Raw genomic sequence first — 17,974 nt, forward strand, 5'->3', positions numbered from 1 at the left:
AAAAAGCCTGTAGACCAAGTGAGGAGCTTGGACTTAGTCCTAAGGGCGATGGGTTTCTGACGACACAATCAGATTTCTGCTTTAGCTGCTATGTGGATGCTGATTAAAGTGGGCAAGACGGGACGTGGAAAGACAAGCTGGGATTGTGCAGGAATCAGGGAAGAGACGATGGTGACAGAGCAGGGCAGGAGCAGTGGTAATGGAGAAACGTACTTGGGTTTGAGAGTGGCTGCGGTTATAAGTGACAGAGCTTGGAGATTAACTGTATGCGGGGGAGCTGAGAAGTGTGGAGTCCAGAGAGGTGCAGGGGGATTTCTCTGACCTTCACACCATGAAGCAGAGACGGGGAAGGGGTTCTGGGGAGTAAAGTGAAGCAGTCTCCTCGCGTCCTTCTGTCTTAGGTCAGTGCTCCCAGGCTGCAGCCAGTGTTACTGAACACTGAGCGAAGAGAGGGGATAAGAAAGTAGGGGCCCTTTGTTGAAGGTGATACAGTGAGCAAGATTTTCCAACATTTGGGCCTGCTGTGTAAGAATTTCCCGTTCAATCTATTTCACCCCTAGTATTTTCCAGCTATTAAATCCAGTTCTTTTCCAAGAATCTTCATTAGACTTCAAATCTAACAGCAAAAGGTCACAATCCCATTGTCCTCAAAAACTTCAGTCCCGCCATCATTGAGCACCTGTGGGCACCAAGCTCTGGAGCGACAGGAGGAGCCTGGGGCAGGGGAGGAAGGCTCTCGTGGAAATCACTCTGCTTTGCTTGTCATCTGCCCGCCACCTCCCTCCAGCCTCCCTCTCCCTTCCCCCCGACCCCCGCCCCCAGCATCTAGTCACTCTTCTTCTTAATAGTTTTTGAAAAGTTAGCAGAGTGAAAAAAACAACGTTTAGGCGCACATTCTAAAGAAAGCATAGAAATATGCATCTTGCAGCTTCAGCAACTTGGGTTTGTCTCAATTTTCTTCAAGTCAGGGAAACTATAAAAACAAAAGCAAAACAGAAAGGCATTTCTCAGGGAGCCCTCAGCCCTGTTTTGAGAACGTGTCTCTCATTCAGGAGTTGAGAGCCATGACTATTAATTCATTGTAACATTAACGGGGAATGTGAGAGTGGAGCCCTTTGGTGCTTATTGCTCATGGTCTTCCTGGGATTTCTCCCTCTTTTTTTTTTTTTCATTCATGGCCTGCAAAACTAGCAGCTACTTAAGGCAAGACTGTTTTTTAGAACTTGTGTAACTTATAACCCATTTGGTAGGGTTATATAAACAGATAGACCTTGTTCGAAACTCCAGCTCTATCACCATCCAGTAGCTATGATATCTTGGGCAGTGTTACTTCACCTTTCCGAGCCTCAGTTTCCTCATCTGTGAAATGAGAATAATCATGGTAATCATGCCTATCTCGTAAGGCAGTATTTAATGGTTAAGAGAACAGACTCTGGAGCCAGACTGTCTGGGTCCTACCTTAACTCTGCCACTGAATATGTGGTCTTAGGAAAGCCACTTCATCTCTCTGAGCCTCCGTTTCCTAATCTGTAAAATGGGGATAATGATGGTGCCTACCTCACTGGCTTGTTATGAGGACTGTAAAGCATTTCTAATCCACTTACATGGCAGGGCCCTCCCAAGAAATAAGCCTCCAGGGAAGCACTACACACATAGCAAGTACAATTTCAGTATTTGCTAAATAAATAAAAAGGACTTTTGAGAAGATTAAGAAAATGTATAGGAAGCCAAGTGGTTTGTGTGGAGTCGGTGATTAAGATTTGCACCCCTAACCCTGTACTCCTGCCCCCATCTCCAGCCTGCCTCAGGCCTGGGCGCGTGGTAAATACGGGGCATATACTTATTGGTGACAGTTCAATCAACTCTAAGAAATAAGTGTTACTCTCTGGCCCTCGAGGTTTATATTCTTTCTTTGCAAGTGGAAGCTGGGGAAGAACTTCAGAGCCTTGCGAGGGGAGATGTGATTTTCCTTATTTACTAACATTTACTTGGACTGGTGTCTGGGACACCCAAAATATGCTATGAATCAGTCAGAGGATAACAAGATCTGCAGTACTGTACAGATTACTCACTAATTTGACATTTGGGGATTTTTGCAAAATGTTAGGGAACATTTGACAAGCTGCAGATTGCTATCTCTGTAAAGTGCATTTGACTCTGAGGATGGGTGGCCCTCTCCCCTAATGTGGTTATATTTGTTCCTAGCACCAGCTGTTGCATCCTAACAAGGTAGCTCGTTTTGATTTTCCTCTCCTGAAGTAGACAGTGGTGGAATTTTGCCTTGAAAACACAATAACTAAAATTCATCGGGCACCGACCATGTGTTAGGTGTCTTGACATCTTTTGTCTCGTGGCATCTTCACAGTCATCCTCTAAGGTATGTATCGTTAGCCTCTCTATTTCTCAGTAAGGAGACCGGAGTTCAGAGAGGTTAAGCAACTTGTTTAAGGCCACACAGTTCTGAAGTTCCTAAGCTAGAAGTTGAACCAGGGTCTACCTAACCCCAAAGTCTGGATTCCAATCTAGCAGGCTGTGTCTCACATCACCAGAACATCATCAGCTTCTGGCGTGGATCTCCCACAACTGGAAGGGCAAAGGAGAGAACATTTCTCGGTAAGTCCTTAAACAGCTGGGCAGCATCTGTGGCCACGAAACCTTGTTCTACACTGTTTTATAGTGGGACCTGAATCAGTTGGTAATCGAGGGCTTTGAAGAGCTTTCTTTTATCACGACATTGTTTGCAAAGTCAAACAAGGAAGACGGTGTTACTGGAATGAGAATGGCACTCCCAGCGTCCCATCCCCTTGGAGTGGTTATCGCCCTCACATTATTTTTGGCACTGTACCATCCTACTGACACTCCTCATCCCCTGTCAGGCAGATTTTTCTCCCTGCTTCCTATCGGCTCCATGGGAACAAAGGGGGCATGTGTGCAGGCTCTGGGTGTGAGGAATATAGGATGACCAGGAAAATAGGAATAGTGCCCTTGGGGAAAACATGGTTCCTGGGGGGTCGTTCTTGGGGGAACCCAGTTGTATGGAGGGGCTGTTCCAAAAAGAGGGCCCCCAGAGAAGCAGTACACACATTAAAAGAGCAAACAAATGCCTCCTGATCCCAAAGGCCACTCCAAAGCCACCCTCTTCGCTTACCATTTTAAATGAAGGACAAAAATAAATTTAATAGGAGGGAAGAAACTCCTAGGATTTGTCATACATTTCCTGAAACCTGTTCTTCCCTGTCTTTGTAGGTATGTCAGGCCTGCCCAAAGGAGCAGTACGTTTCTCAAGACAGAGATTGTACTCTCGATTTTGTCTTCCAACTGCTTGGTTGTGTTGTGTATGTGGTAAGTGCTTAATAAATGCTCACTGAAATGAAAATGATCCCTGGAACAAAATCCGTCCTGTGAATCTTAATACTTTCGTACTTACCACTTCAAGTATTGAGAGTGATTAAGTTCTTTCTTTCTCTGCTTAAGGATATTTTGTTGTACTTTTAAGAATCTATTGACTGGGGGGGAAAGCAGAATGACAAAATGCTTTTGTAGTAATTTTTATTTTATTCATTCCAATAACATCTATAAACTGTAAAGAGAAAAGTAGTAGTCTGTGGCCCATTTTTTAACCTACTTACTGGCAGTGCTTGGTGCTTGCTTAGATGCAGGCAGCGACTCCGTGACCTAGGAGGTGAAGGTGGGGTGGGCATGCCTCTAGCTTGCGAATCAGTGGGCCAGGGATTTGGAGGTATTTGGCTTCTTTTGGCTCCTCTTTCTTCACTTTCTTTTCTATACAGTTGAAAGCCACAGCCATGTTAGCAGTTGCAACTCAGTTAAGAGTGCTAGTTCCAAATGCAAACTGGTAGATGGATGGGTTTATTCCTCTGGGACTTAATTACTCTAGAAGTGGTCCAAGTAACACTAGCACCACTTAAAGTATCATTATACACTGTCCAAATAGTCTCCTAAATGTCACCCTTGGAGGCAAGGGGACAGCATGTGCTAGTGAGTCAAACTGCTCACTTATCTGGTGGCCTTGGTAGTAAGTCAGGCTCTGTATCTAATGACTGGTCAAGCCAGTTCAGCTCTCGGGAGCATTCTAAACTCATCTGTAAAATGGGGAGATGGAAGTATATGACTTCTGAAGTCCCTTCCAGGTTTGTACTCTCAGATCCCCAGTAATATGGCACTGAAGCACTCAAAACATCTTGCCAGGTCCTGGGTGACACCCAGCTTCTCCTCATGCCTGCTCCCAAACGATCATGCTCAAAACATTGCTCTGGGTCTCTCTGGAGAGGGGCCTCTCATTTCTAATGTCCTATTATTAACCTTTTTCCGAGCTCTGTTTTCCAAGTTTAGGTCGGCTCATCAGAGTTGAACGTGGACTGTTTGGATTTTTGCCCAAGCTGTTCTCCGAGCCTGATAGCACATTCATTACTCCCTACCCATGGTTTCTGCTAAATGACCTCGTTAGTGCTCTAATTACATGTTGGTCTTCAGAAAGCTGGGGGTGATGGTGGGGGGGTTGAGTTAACAAAGGCTGAGTGCTGAGATGGAGTACATTGTAAACACACTGAATGATGCCTACCTTCCCCTGGCCTGATTACCCTTGGGGAGTTGGAAGGGAAGCTTTAGGCTCTTTTTCGTCTTCTCTTCTTTCTTTTTCATTACCCATTAAAAGATGATAATAACACATACCAAATGTGTTGGTGGTAGTTGGTCATACATGAATTTGAAAGCTGGACGGTGATATTTTTACAACGCAGTGTATATGGAACCATGCATTTCCTGGGGGTAAAGAAAACAAATGGTTTCTGAGCACCTACCATGTGCTCAAGTAGGTTTTTGTTCATCTTAGCAACAAAACTAGGAGCTAGTTATTATGCTTGATTTACTAATGAAGAAGCAGGTTCAGAGAGGTGTATTTTCCAAGGGCACAAAGCAAGTATACGGCCAAGTTAGGGATTGAACCCAGGGATGCCTGACTCCAAATCCTAATATCCCATGCTACCTCTCAGTTAATTCATTCGCTCACTCATTCATTCATTTGTTCAACAAATATACTCTGACCTCTATCTTATGACAAAATATAATCATATGATTTCGGAGTCTCTATTTTACTCTTTTCAACTTAATTCTACAAATTCCTCAGATGATTCTAAACTCAGTGGGCTCCTCTTCGATAATAATTTTCTCTGTCCTCTAAGGCTTCCACCTTGGGGGTCAGCTCATAGATCTGAGATTCAGGACCCTGGGAGATATGTTTAAAGATTATCCTGAGCAAACGTCTATTTTTTAGTTAAGGAAACTGAGGTTCAGTGGCTTGTTGAAATGGTAAACTTTTCACTCCAGTACATTCCAGGGATGTCAAGCGTATATTTGAATGTACTTGAGGTGTTGCGAAAGGATGATTGTGTGCTATAACAAATATGAAGACTTTCCCCTGCTTTCTGGGACAGTCACCTTGGGCAGGGCGTGTGCCTGACGAGAGGTACTGTCCCCACTGCACACAGAGGCTGATTCGCATGTGACTTTGTCGGAAGCTCGTGAACTACAAAACCTCACGGGTCATGTTTTCGTGACAGAGAACCCATCTTCCAGGCTGGATCTCTGAAGCATGCAGGGTCTTCTTCGAGGCTTCTTTCTGGGTGGTGGTAAGGTGAAACAGGAGAGTCAAATATTTCTACTTGTCCCTGCAGAATTCTCTCTGCCACATTTTTTTTTTTTTAAAGTGACAGATACAATATATTGAGTGATGACAGATGTCTACACTTAGGACAAAATAAATGATGTGATAGTAATAGCAACGGGATGCAACTTTAACCGAGTGATGGACTTTATTAAAACAGGGGGTCTTACCCATCTGATTACTTATTAGTATTTCACCGTAGAGCTTGGAATTTGGCAAACCACGCATTTAAAAACGTGAGCATCGTTTGTTTGACAGACTGTCAAGACACTCATGCAGGCTTAATGTATTAGTTTATTCTATAGTAATCAAGTTGTTATTATAACTACAAGAAAACTGGAAAAATAAACCTTTCACAGTCAAATCAGTCATAGGAAAGAGACTAAAAAATCCCCACAACTTTGAGCTGTTCCCTGACTCTATAGTATGTTTGCTGAATTGGGGGTGTGAAACAGCAGGAAACCATTATTGCATGGGATCCTAGTTTTAATGATTCCACTAGAACATCATAAACCTATAATACGTATGCCTCGAAATAAATGATAGATCTCATAGTAAAAGCCAACTCTTTATTCCACGCTGATGAATTTGGGACAACTGGTCTCTTCTTCTGCAGATAAGTCATTAAGCTGCAGGTTTCACCACAGAATAACTTGTGGAAGAATTCTTCAAACCTCATAAAGTAATTCACTTGTATTTCTCATCTATTTTTAATAACCAAAAACATACACAGGAGATGCAAGTACACCTCTAGAAGTTTTGAATGACTGGACAAAGCAGTGTTAAAAATTCAACAGCACTAATTACTAGCTGAACAGTATAAAAACCTCTGAATAAATGTCAGCCGAGGAGATAAGCTCTTATCTTAATCTAATGACTCTACAGACTTAATTTGTCAGGCCAGCCTAGTTGATGGAAAGCAGGTTTCTACTCTCCAGTGTTAGCAAGAACATCTTTCCAAATCTTTGAAGTTGGATAGTAATGCCATCCGTGTCATCCTGTAAAAATCTTGTGACCAAGCCTGTTTAATTCCTATTGTCCTGTTACACTAATTAAAGTTGTTCCACCGCTGTTGGACAAATATCTAAGAGTAAAGCCAATATATTTTTAGATTTTTCTACACTTTGAACTAATCACCCTCAACTCCCAATGTTCTGTTCTTTTATGTTTTTCATAGGGCTGGAACATCAGGGACCATCTGTCTTCATATGGGGAAGCTGAGATTTCCAGAAAAATCCATTAATTCAGAGGAATCCATTCATTGAGAGGCCATGTAGCAGAGTAGTTAAGAGTGGAGGTTCTGAGGCAGAAAGGCCTGGGGAAATTTTGCTCTGTCACTTACAGGCTGTGTGACCTCGGGTAATTTTCTTAAGCTTTCTTAGCCTCAGTTTAATCATCTGTGAAATGGAGGATAATCATGGATAGCAGGACTGTTAGATAAAATAACGGATGCCAAGTACTCAAAGTGCCTGACCCTTATACTTAATACAGGTCAGCCTTCATTTATTCCCTGACTCATTCATTTGTTCATTTATTCAATCAACAAATACATTTTGAATCCTAAGAAGTCTACAACACATGTTAGGTGTTATAGGACATATAAAGAACCAAAAGGCAGGCTCTTGGCCTCTGTAGGATTTTGTATGAATTTCCTGCACAAGGAGGCCCAAGCCTGACATCATCAGCTGATCTCACTACACCTGGGAAGGAAATGCCACAGAATTACCATGACTTTCCACTTCAGTTCCACTGTGAACCTTGTTGCTGGCTTTCCAGTACAAAGGGGAAGTCAACTGCCATCTCAAGGGTCTATTGTGCAGATGACACGAGATTATATATAGTGTATAGCCAAATGTTGGTGGCTCCCAGTGCCTTGTCTCTTTTATCCCTGTGACCCAGCATCACATGCCTGGTGCAAACATGTTTAGGGAGGCCTCTTCTGTCTTGTTTTATCCCGATCTCATCAGTCAATGTAATACCCTTCACAGCGGCCCGTATGTCCTCTGCTCACTCCCTTCCTCACTGCTCGTACTGCACCATATTGATTCTCCATTCTACTCAATGTCACTTGGAGACAGCTGTTGATATTTGTTGCTTCTTTGATTTCCTCACCTTAACTGTGATGACATGATTTCTTTCAAACCCCTTGAAATGTATATATATACTTAAAAGTATGTACTGTGTGTCTATTGTATACTAGGAAACCCACTAGGTACTGGGGGCATCAAAATATGTAGGATGCAGTCCCTACCCTTTAGAAACGTTACAGGGGTGTGCTAATGCTGTGACAGAGGCTCCAGGTGTGCAGTGGGAGCATGACGGGGGTGGGGAGACATCCGACTCAGACTGGAAACTTACTTGGGGAGGTTTTCCAGAGGAGATGACCCTTGGCCTTAGCTCTGAAAACTAAGCAGGAGTCATTTGGGTAAAGATACAGGGAAAGGACATTCCTGGTTGAAGAATCACCATGTGGAGATGAAAGAAAGCAGTTCGGTAGAAGAGTGAACAACCTGGGGGAAAGTGATGGGAGATGAGTTGGAAATGAAGGATCATAAAGGTCTTCTGTGTTGAGGGGTTAGACTTTCACCCCGAAAGTGACAGGAGCCATTGATAAATTTGGCTCCAGGAGTTGGGTTTGGGTCAGTGTTCTAGCTCTCCTCATCACTTGCATGGTCTCTGATTTTCTCACACCCCGACGCCCTCCCACCTCTCAGCTGCCGGATTCACTGTGCTCCCTGGCACCTTGCCCTCAGCGTCCCTCTTCACCCTGTCTCCTGTCATCACTGCTGACTCGTACGTAGCCCTTTGACTTCCTCTGCTTTAACGATTTTCCCTCTATTCCATCTGGACAACCCTTTTCTCCTGTTACACCCGGAACTGCTCCGCCTTTGAAGCCTCCAGCAAGTGACACCCCTGTTCCTAGTCACCATCTCTCCCCCTTCCACATTGCCCTTTCCCTCCCACCCACAGAGCCTTAGTGAGATATCCATGACTTGACCCTTCCTACCTTCCCAGTCCTAAACTCTTTCTGGGCTTCACTCCCCCACTACCTAGACAGAATCCCAAGGGCATTTCTCTTACCAGCCTTGCAAATCCTCTTCCACTCCCAATCTTCAGCTTCGTCCATTCCCTTCATTGGCGGCAGAAAATGGAGCAACCTTGGCTAATACTTTCACTTATCACTTACTGTGTCTGCTTTTAGGTTGAGCTCTCAACATTGGCCTTTCCTTAACTCTGCTAGACTTACTGTCACCTTCCTTCCTGACACAGTGTTTTAGGCTATGACTGTAAGAAGCAGCGTACTCTGCCTTCTAGATCATTATATTTTCCAGCATGCAACACACCTCCACCCCAACACAGGTGTTTGGAAAAGGGTGGACACCTGATACTCTATCCAGGTGAGCCAACCTATTGACCATTGGCCAATCAGATTTTCTTTTGACAAGTGTTCCTGTATCATTTAAATAGGCTGTGCTTTATATGAGCTATAGCCAATGGATTTCTGTTACTTTGACCCAAAAGCTTTGACAAGATCACCACGGCCCTCAAGTCTCAACCCTACGCCTGTTCCCCTTACTCTCTTTATTAAATTTTCATAAGAATATAGAGGCTCTTTCACCAGAAGTCCCTCAGTTTTAGTCCAACAGTTTTCAACTGTATTTCTTACTAGTTCTGCTTTGTCTCAGAGAGACTCCTACGTGGTTTCTTCTTAAAAATACAATTAGGAGTTTATCTACATTTGTTAAGCTATTTCTGCTACTTTATTTTATGTTTCCTATTTGCTATCTTTTATCTTTCTCTGTTTTCCTTCTTTCTTGTAGTGTGGGCTGATTGAGTTTTTTATATTCCTTTTTCTTCTATTGGTTTGGAACTTACACATACTGTTTCTATTCTTTTCATGAATTTTCCTAGACTTTTAACATATATATATTCAAACTTACATTTTCCCATCAAAGCTTAATCAGTGTCTCCATCATTCTTCTCCAAGAAGCTTTAACTTTCATACTTTCATCTGAGTAAACATCCATTGATCTTATATTAGAATGATCTAGTATTGCAGTTATACCTTGTTTATAAACACAGGAATTATTTGTATTATTATTTATAATCAATACTTATTTAGATTTACTAAATTGTTTTACCAATTTTTTCCCACACAGTTCCTTTTTCCTCCAAGGTTAATTTATGTCCCTTACTGAATACATCTTTTAGTAGCTTTTTTAAGGAAAGAACTTGTGGTCAATAATTTTCTGAATCCCATCTGTCGAATGGCAGTTTGTATAGAATTCCAGATTCACAGCACTTTTCCTTGATGCTTTGAAAATTATTCCGTAGACTTCCTAGAGTCATTGTTGCTAATGAGAAGTCCACTGTCAATGTTTTTCATTTCCTCATTGGTTGTCTCTCTTTTATCTATGATCCTTTTAAGTTCTCTTTAATTTTGATATTGTGCACTTTCACTATGATATATCTAGGTGTGGATTTTTAAAACTTGATGGGCTTTCTCAGTCTTAGAACTCCTGGGTCTCTTCAGTTCTGGAAAATTCTGTTACTATCTCTCTATACTCTCCCCCTCACCCCCATTCTTTCTAGTCTATTCTTATGAAACTGCTATTATGAGATATGTGTTAGAGCTTTTTAATCATTTCTCTATGCTCTATGTCTCTTAAATTTTCCTTTCTGTTTTCCCCAGACTAATCTTTTTTGATAGCTTTTCAGGCAATTACTTCAGTTCTCTCAGTTTGCCTGTGTGTAAATTTTTAACCTATCGAATTATTTATTTCATAAATATTTTTAATTTATTTATTTTTATTATTTCTTAGTCCTCTTTCGTGGATGTTATTCCTTCTTTTATCTCTGAGCATTTAAAAAACTACTCATTTTAATGTCCTTTCTATATTGTTCAGATATCTCTTATTTTCTTGGGTTTAACTTCTCCACTTTTCTGGTGCATTGGCTTTCTTTCCTTGATATGGATTTTTAAAAACACATTTTTGAATTTTGTTTGTGAACTCATCCTTTCATTTTCTTGGGACCTGTTGTCCTCCTCACAGGGATGGTTTCATGGCTGCTTCTGGCCCAGCCCTACAGCCTGTTTCTGATCAAGGCTTATATCTGTGACTTGGGCGGGTCTATCACTCTGCAGAAATTGTGCAATTCTGGAGCCTTCCCCTGAATGCAGTGTGGCCTAAGATCCTAGTTCTAATACAGGAACTCAGTGCTTAACCCTGTTTATGGACAGGTGACTTCTTTTTGGCTATAATCTTGGGCTGATGGATGGAGACTATAAATTTGGCAGCGATTAATGACTATAAAGCACTATTCTGACTTCTAGCTTCATGTAGGTGGTTTGTACCTGTGTTGTGCATTGGATATTTAGTTTTAGTTTTCACTTAACACGCTGGTTTCCCACTTGTTTCTCTCGTTTTCAAGATCTCTTTTTAGGGAGACCTCTGTTTTGTTTTGGGTTTTTTATTTTTGGTTTTGTGTTTTCTTTCTTTGTTTATGGAGTATGTTTCTTCTTGTTTTTGAGTATGTATGATTTTTAAAAATTCTTTTAGTTTTTAACCCAATGGTATATGAAAGAGCTTAATATGTCTTTTTTATAATACATACTTTGTTTCTTAAAATTTACATTCACCATACTTATAAATTACTTTTTACTTCCTTATTTACAATGCCTTAACCTTTTTATGTTTATATTTTATTCTACAATATAGCTGTTTGATTATTAATCTAATTTTTATTTTTATAAAAGCAATACATGTATATTATGTTAAAAGTCATGTAGTACTAAAAAGCTTGTAATGAACCAAAATAGTTTTCCTCCTCTCTGAATCCTATGCCCAAGAGACAACCACTCTCAATTCTAGCTCTTTCCCCTGATATTTAACTTCGTATTTCTAATAATAGCTGATACTGCTTACCACGTAATAGTCACTGTTCTAAGTGCTATTACTTCATTTAATCTAAATAATATGCTTATTTTTTGACTGATAAATTTTAGGAATATTTTATTGTATTTTTGCCATAGTAGACAAAAACTTAACTCCTCGATATCCTCTTCTCTCCCTTTCCACATATTTGTTTAAATAAAACAATTTTAGTTTCTTTATTATGCACATGCAAATATTACCCAATGAGGAGCCATAGTGAATTAAAACCATATTTCCTTCCTTGTCCTGCCCTTTTTTTCTCCTGGAAATGACAGTGGCTTCATTTTTTTTTTCTTTAAGCTTCTTTTTATATACTTATTAATTTTCCAAATGTTCTAATATCTCTACCATAAGTAAACAGTTTTGTCCATGGACTCATGCACAGCAGTGCTAACTTTTCTAGAGAACTTCTCCCCGAAAATTCCCTCTCCTGCTCCAACGTGGACTTTTTTCTTTCTGGAAGATTGCACAGATGTCATATGATGCTTTTGACTCTCTTCTGGTCTGTTTTTTAGATTTCGTGTCTTTCTTTTTCTTTGGTTTATTTCTTGTTTTGTTGACACATGCTTTCTGATAACTTTCTAAAACATTATCTTTTAGTTCTTGCATGTCTAAACTGTCCTTTTTCTGCCTCCACATGACTGACAGGCTGGGAATAGAATGCTAGATTGAAAATCATTGTCACTTAAACTTTTGAAGACATTGCTCCATTCTTCCAGCATCTGGTATTGCTATTGATGAGTCTGATGCCAGCTGGGTTGGTTTCTTTGTAAGGGACCTAATTTTCCCCATCTGGAAGTTTTGTGATCTGCTCCTTAATCCTATATGCCACTATATCCCAGGTATTCTGAACTTTCATAGTAATGTATTTTGGTGTGAGTTCTTTTTTTTTTTTATTGGGAGGGGTGGTTGGTGGTGGTGTCATTATTGTTTAATTTTGGGAGCTGAGTTCAATTTGGATGTCAGTTGTTTAATCCTCTGCTATTATCCTGATTTTCAATTCTTTTAAATATTTTTGACTTATTTTATGGTTTAGTATATGTTCTATCTTGGTGAATATACATAAAATTGCACTTGAAAAGAAGTTGGATGATGGATTTTATAAATATGTAGAAATATCAATTAGGTCATGTTGATAGTGTTATTCAGATCCTCTATGGATATAATGATTTGTTTTCTAGTTGTTCTGTGAATTGTTGGGAGAAGGGTATTTAAATCTCCCACTGTGATTGTGTATTGTATATTTCTTCCTTTAATTCTGTCAACTTTTGCTTTTTGTATTTTGAAGCTTTGTTATTATGCACGTACAAATTTATGATTGTTATGTCTGTCTGGTGAACTTACTCTTTAATTATTATAAAATGTCCATGCTTGTCTTTGATATACTCTTCACATTGATGTCTATTTTATCTGTTGTACTCTTCACATTGATGTCTATTTTATCTGTTGTTAATCTAGCCACTCCAGCTTTTCTATGTTTACCATTTGCATTATATATCTTCTATTTATCCATTTACTTTCAACCTATGTGTCATCATATTTACAATGTGTCTTTCATGGTCTGAATATTGTACAGTCTTCCATTTTAAAAACCAGTTCTGATCATTTTTGCTTTTTCACTGGGCAGTTTAGTGCTTTAACATTTAATGTAATATGGTTGGCTTTATTTTGCCCCTTCTGAATTTTATTCCTCTTATTCCCTTTCCTTGCTTCTTTTGGATTGTTTGAATATTTAATTTATCTATTGGCTTTTTAGTGGTACCACTTTGCATTATTTTAATCTATGCCCCTAAACTAGTTCCTTCTGTATCAGTGAGGGTCCAGTTGGGAGACAGAAGCCATACCAGTTATTGAATAGATTTTAATATAAAAAAGTGTTACCCAGGTAACTGAAAAGGTAGAAAGAGGATGCTAAGATATCATGAAAGTGGGAAGCATCTATCACCCTTAGGGCTGAGAGAACAAAGAGAAGAGATTATAATTATTAAAACTTAGAAGCTTAAAGGAGGAACTACATGGAGGTGAAAATCAGACCTCTGAGGAGAGGTGACGCTTGGCTGGTGTTGGTGTCTCTGCATTAGAAGAAGACTGCGACCCAGACTCTGAGGAGGAGACCAAGTGCTGGCTGGTGTGCAGTGGCGTCTTGGGATGGCGGAGTGGGTACAGAGAGGCTGAGTCTATGAACTGGAAAAACTTCAAAGTGGATTCAGCTGCTCTTACCAGAAGGAACTGCCACTGTTGAGGGGAAGGAGTGTTGCTGGGGTGACGCTCATGGGAACCACAAACAGACAGGAAGCCCACAGAAAGCAACAAAGAGCAGACAGGAAGGAGTAAGTCCTGTCTTCCTCCTCGAGCCTTTGTCTTCCTCTAGCACTCCCTATTAACAGGGCTTCCCAGGAGGTCAACTGGCAAAGCAAAAACATTTGCCAAGTCCCAGACTAGCATCACAAAGTGGAGAATAAAAGGGTGAGGTTGGAGCTGAGATAGCACGTTAATAACTGGTCCTCCTTCCTATGATGTAGGACATCATCACATCTCTTTTATTTAAAAGGTTCCGTCTCTTAGACCTGCTTGTTCTACCCATCTTTCCTTCTCCTCCACACTTCTTGCTTCTTATTAACCTTTTATGATTAGCAAAGAGTCTGCCATAGGGGATATAGTAGGTGCTCAAAAATGTCTGCTGGATTAATGGTGATACAAGAGAATAAATGGTACGTGCCAAACGAGCAGTGCAAACTCTAATTGCCATAGAGGCTCAGGGGGGGAGGGGGAGACCACCATGAACTTGGGTGACTCCAAAGGCTTCACTGATGACATGGTAAACTATGATAAATGGGAATGGTCTAAATACATGGAGAGAAGAATGAGGCATTCAAGGCGGAGAGCACAGCATGAACAAAGAGTTGGAGGTAGACATGTTCTAGATGCCTTTGGGAGACAGGCATGGCTGGAGCTGAGGCTTCCTTCAGGAGTCTGAGGCTATTACGGATAGAGGTCCTTTAACGTCTGCCTATACTGTGAAATCATAAAGGAGCAATGGGGACATTGTCGTGTAAGAGCTAAAGAAGAGGCATTGATGGTGTTTTAGGCAGGAAAAGGTTGCGGTGAAGACAGTGCTGAATTAAAGTGCTGTGCAAGGTAGTGGGGTTTGTTGTTCAGATCTTAAGCATGTATGTGAGGCAGAACGGTGCTGCCTTTAATAGGATTCAGGAAAACAGAAAGAGAAACAAGTTTTAAAAATTTTTAATGGTTCTCGGAGTTTGATTATACCATATTCAATTTGAGAGTTCCCATGCAGAGTCAGGGAAGTGCAGAAAGAGCCCGAGGATGAGTTGGGGAGAAGTCTGAGAGGTTGGAGGAACATCCACACAGTGAAGGCTATGGGGAGGGAACAAGTTCATGTCAGCACGAGGTCATCCTTGCCTCCGCAAGGGTGGGTGACAACTTCAAGAGGTAAGCAGTGCACACTGGTTTGGTTTAGTTAGAGTCAGCCCCTGAAATTAGGGATGGACCAGCTGCCTGTCACCTGACACTTGGGTCCCACTCTTTCCCCTGCTGAGGCCACCAAACTCTTTTTCTTCTCTCTTTGAGGACCACTTTACCCACTCTCTGAAAATGAACCTTTGTTTATGTCTTAAATTCTGGCAAAGCCTTGTATCTGTTTTCCAGGTTTGAAAAGGGTGATCTATTTCCCCCTATTTTGTTCTTGAATTGTGCTCTTTCTTTTTCAAGGAAAACAATTTTATCATGAAAAAAATATTTCTGACAATTTCCAAATGGGAATTATAATACATTGTGGAGAAAACTAAACCCACTTGGTAAACAGATGGATGGACTTGTTCAAAATGCTCCAGTTTCCTGTCCCACCAGAGCCTTTGCTACCCATCCATGTGAGAGGGGTTCTGTTTCCTGCTTTGGTTTCTGAACTTTGCTGAAGCATTTCTGCTGTTTTTAGGAGTAGCCAAGCCCTCTTGACCGGAGCCTGGGAAAGCCAGTCTCACTCCCCTCACATGTAACTTCAGCAAACCGCTTGGGCTGCCAGGCACGTTGGAGATCCTGTGGGTGCAACTCCGCCGAGACCAAGGGCAAGATAATCAGTCCAAGGAGACAGTTAATTTTAGTACAAAAGAGGTTAGATGTGATTTATTTCCAACGCCAATGAACCAAAAGAGCTAACAATCATCAGAACAAAACACAGAACCATCAAATACTCCACGTAAAAATGGTTTGTGTCAGCTGAGATGAGCCTCGTCATTAGCAAGGGAGACAGGCTTCAGTGGCTCAGGAGCTGATGTGGGGGACATTTTCAGGTTGTCTTTATAGGAAAAGGGGTTTGAATCATCAAAGAGTTAGAGAAATGGATTTGGAGACAGGGAAGAGAATAGGAGAAGCAAAGAAGGCAAGAGAGGACAGGAGGGGTTTTATAGGATTATCATAGCTCGTTCGTCATTTCGTTCATCATCATTATCTTCCGAAAGCATAAGGCTAGGACAGGATCCATGCAACTCATGCTGCCTCTTAATCATCCCTTTTCAGCGGCTGCAGGAGGACCCTCTGCAAGGCTGTGCTTGCTGCTGAGCAGAGTTCAACATGCCCGTGGCCAGGCCCCGCAGCCCTTGCTCACACTGCCTCACTTCCGGGAGGGTCCCTGGGCAGGCAGATTGTCCTCTATTTGAGCGTTGTGCTCCCTTGCACTTGAGCCAAACACGAGGACTTGTCCAAGGCCGTTGCTCATAGGCCCATTGTTGATTTATTCAACTCTGCAAAATAGCTTAAGCAACCCCTTCTCCTGTTTCTGAGACTTACATAGCATCTGAATCTGAGGATTTGGAGGAAGACAAGATGAGGACTCAGATGGAGATGCACCAAGTCCGACAGCCTTATTTTAATGAGGGACGAGGCTTAGACCCTTCCTGTTCTTCTTTCTAGGTCATTATTTACCAGAATACTTTGTCCCCTCTATTTAATCACCCTGTCCTCTCTGCAGTCATTATATCACGCGCATCCTGCCGTTATTGCCTTCATATGTAACACGTTATACGTCTCTCATTTTTTCACAGACTAGGACAATGGCTTAATTATCTGTGAATCTCTTGTACCTCGATCAGCATTTAGTGCTTATATATTGAATGAGTAAGTGAGTGACTGAAAGAATGAAAGCCATTTATATTGAGGGAATAGTAATTAAATTGAGAATGTAGCTGTCTACATCTATCTCTGGCAAATAAGAAGGGAAATATTGTGAGACTCTTGTATTTGTGAGTGGAAAAACTGAAGCAACTTTTATCATACTTAATGAGGAGAAGATGCTGGGGGTATTGCTTAGGCTACACGAGTGGGATCCAGGGCTGGAGCAGCATTTAGACTGGAGCCCTCATGTGTCTGTGTCGTGCATGTTTCAAAGCAAGGATTCCTAGCTCACTTTCTCTCTATCTACCTCCAGCCACCCCTTCTCTTTCCTTAACTTTTCCTTATAGCTCATGCTGACAGCGATTGTAAGGTACTCTACCTGTTCTCAGTTCAAACATGCTGTCCTGTTGTCAGACCAAGTATCCAATTGCAGGGTTCAGGAAGTGCCTCTCTACCTCCCTAATTTTTCTTTAAGTGTGTGACCTTAGATTGGATGGCTACATACTTAAAGGGGAAAATGACTTTAAAAATGTATCAGTGTGTGTTTATCAAACAGGAGAACAAACAACTACATATGATAGTGGTCGGGGAGGAACTGGATTTTCCCAATCCTTTCACAGGCATCATTTGTATCATTGTAACCTTTCTCTTGAGCACCCTAGAATCCTCTGCCTACCAGCAAATGGTCATTTGAAGCCTTGCCAGGAACACTCATCCCTTACTGTATTCTATTAAAGCTTCAGGCACGCACCCCTGCTCCCTCTCTGACCTGTTCATTTTTTGGCTACAGAGCCGAGGAGCAAAGCTGGCATCATGTGGGGAGCTTCCATGTGTGAATGTCCACATCCTTCATTCACATCCTTCAAGGGTTTCCTTTAACATTTTCTGATTGTGTTTCTGAGTACATGGTGTCAACAGCTCTCAGAACTGTTAAGTTTTCTATTTATCCTCAGGCCAGGAAAAGGCACAGATCACTGCAGTGTAAAATTACCAGTGGTTTTGATAGTGACCTGGAAGAACTATGGAATGAAGAAATTTAGCCTTGAGAGCTGAGGTCCAGCCCCAGGCCCATCTTAACCAAGAAGTTTTGCTCAATTATACAGGTCACAAGAAGTTCTGCTAGTCCTGAAAATATTGAACTCATCAAACTTAAGTTGGGTGTTGTTGACATGTCCTGATGAATGGCCAGTTTCTGACACCACGTACCGTATTTACTTGTTTATTTCCT

Source organism: Balaenoptera ricei, chromosome 1, assembly GCF_028023285.1.
Source record: "Balaenoptera ricei isolate mBalRic1 chromosome 1, mBalRic1.hap2, whole genome shotgun sequence".
Classification (NCBI taxonomy): Eukaryota; Metazoa; Chordata; class Mammalia; order Artiodactyla; family Balaenopteridae; genus Balaenoptera; species Balaenoptera ricei.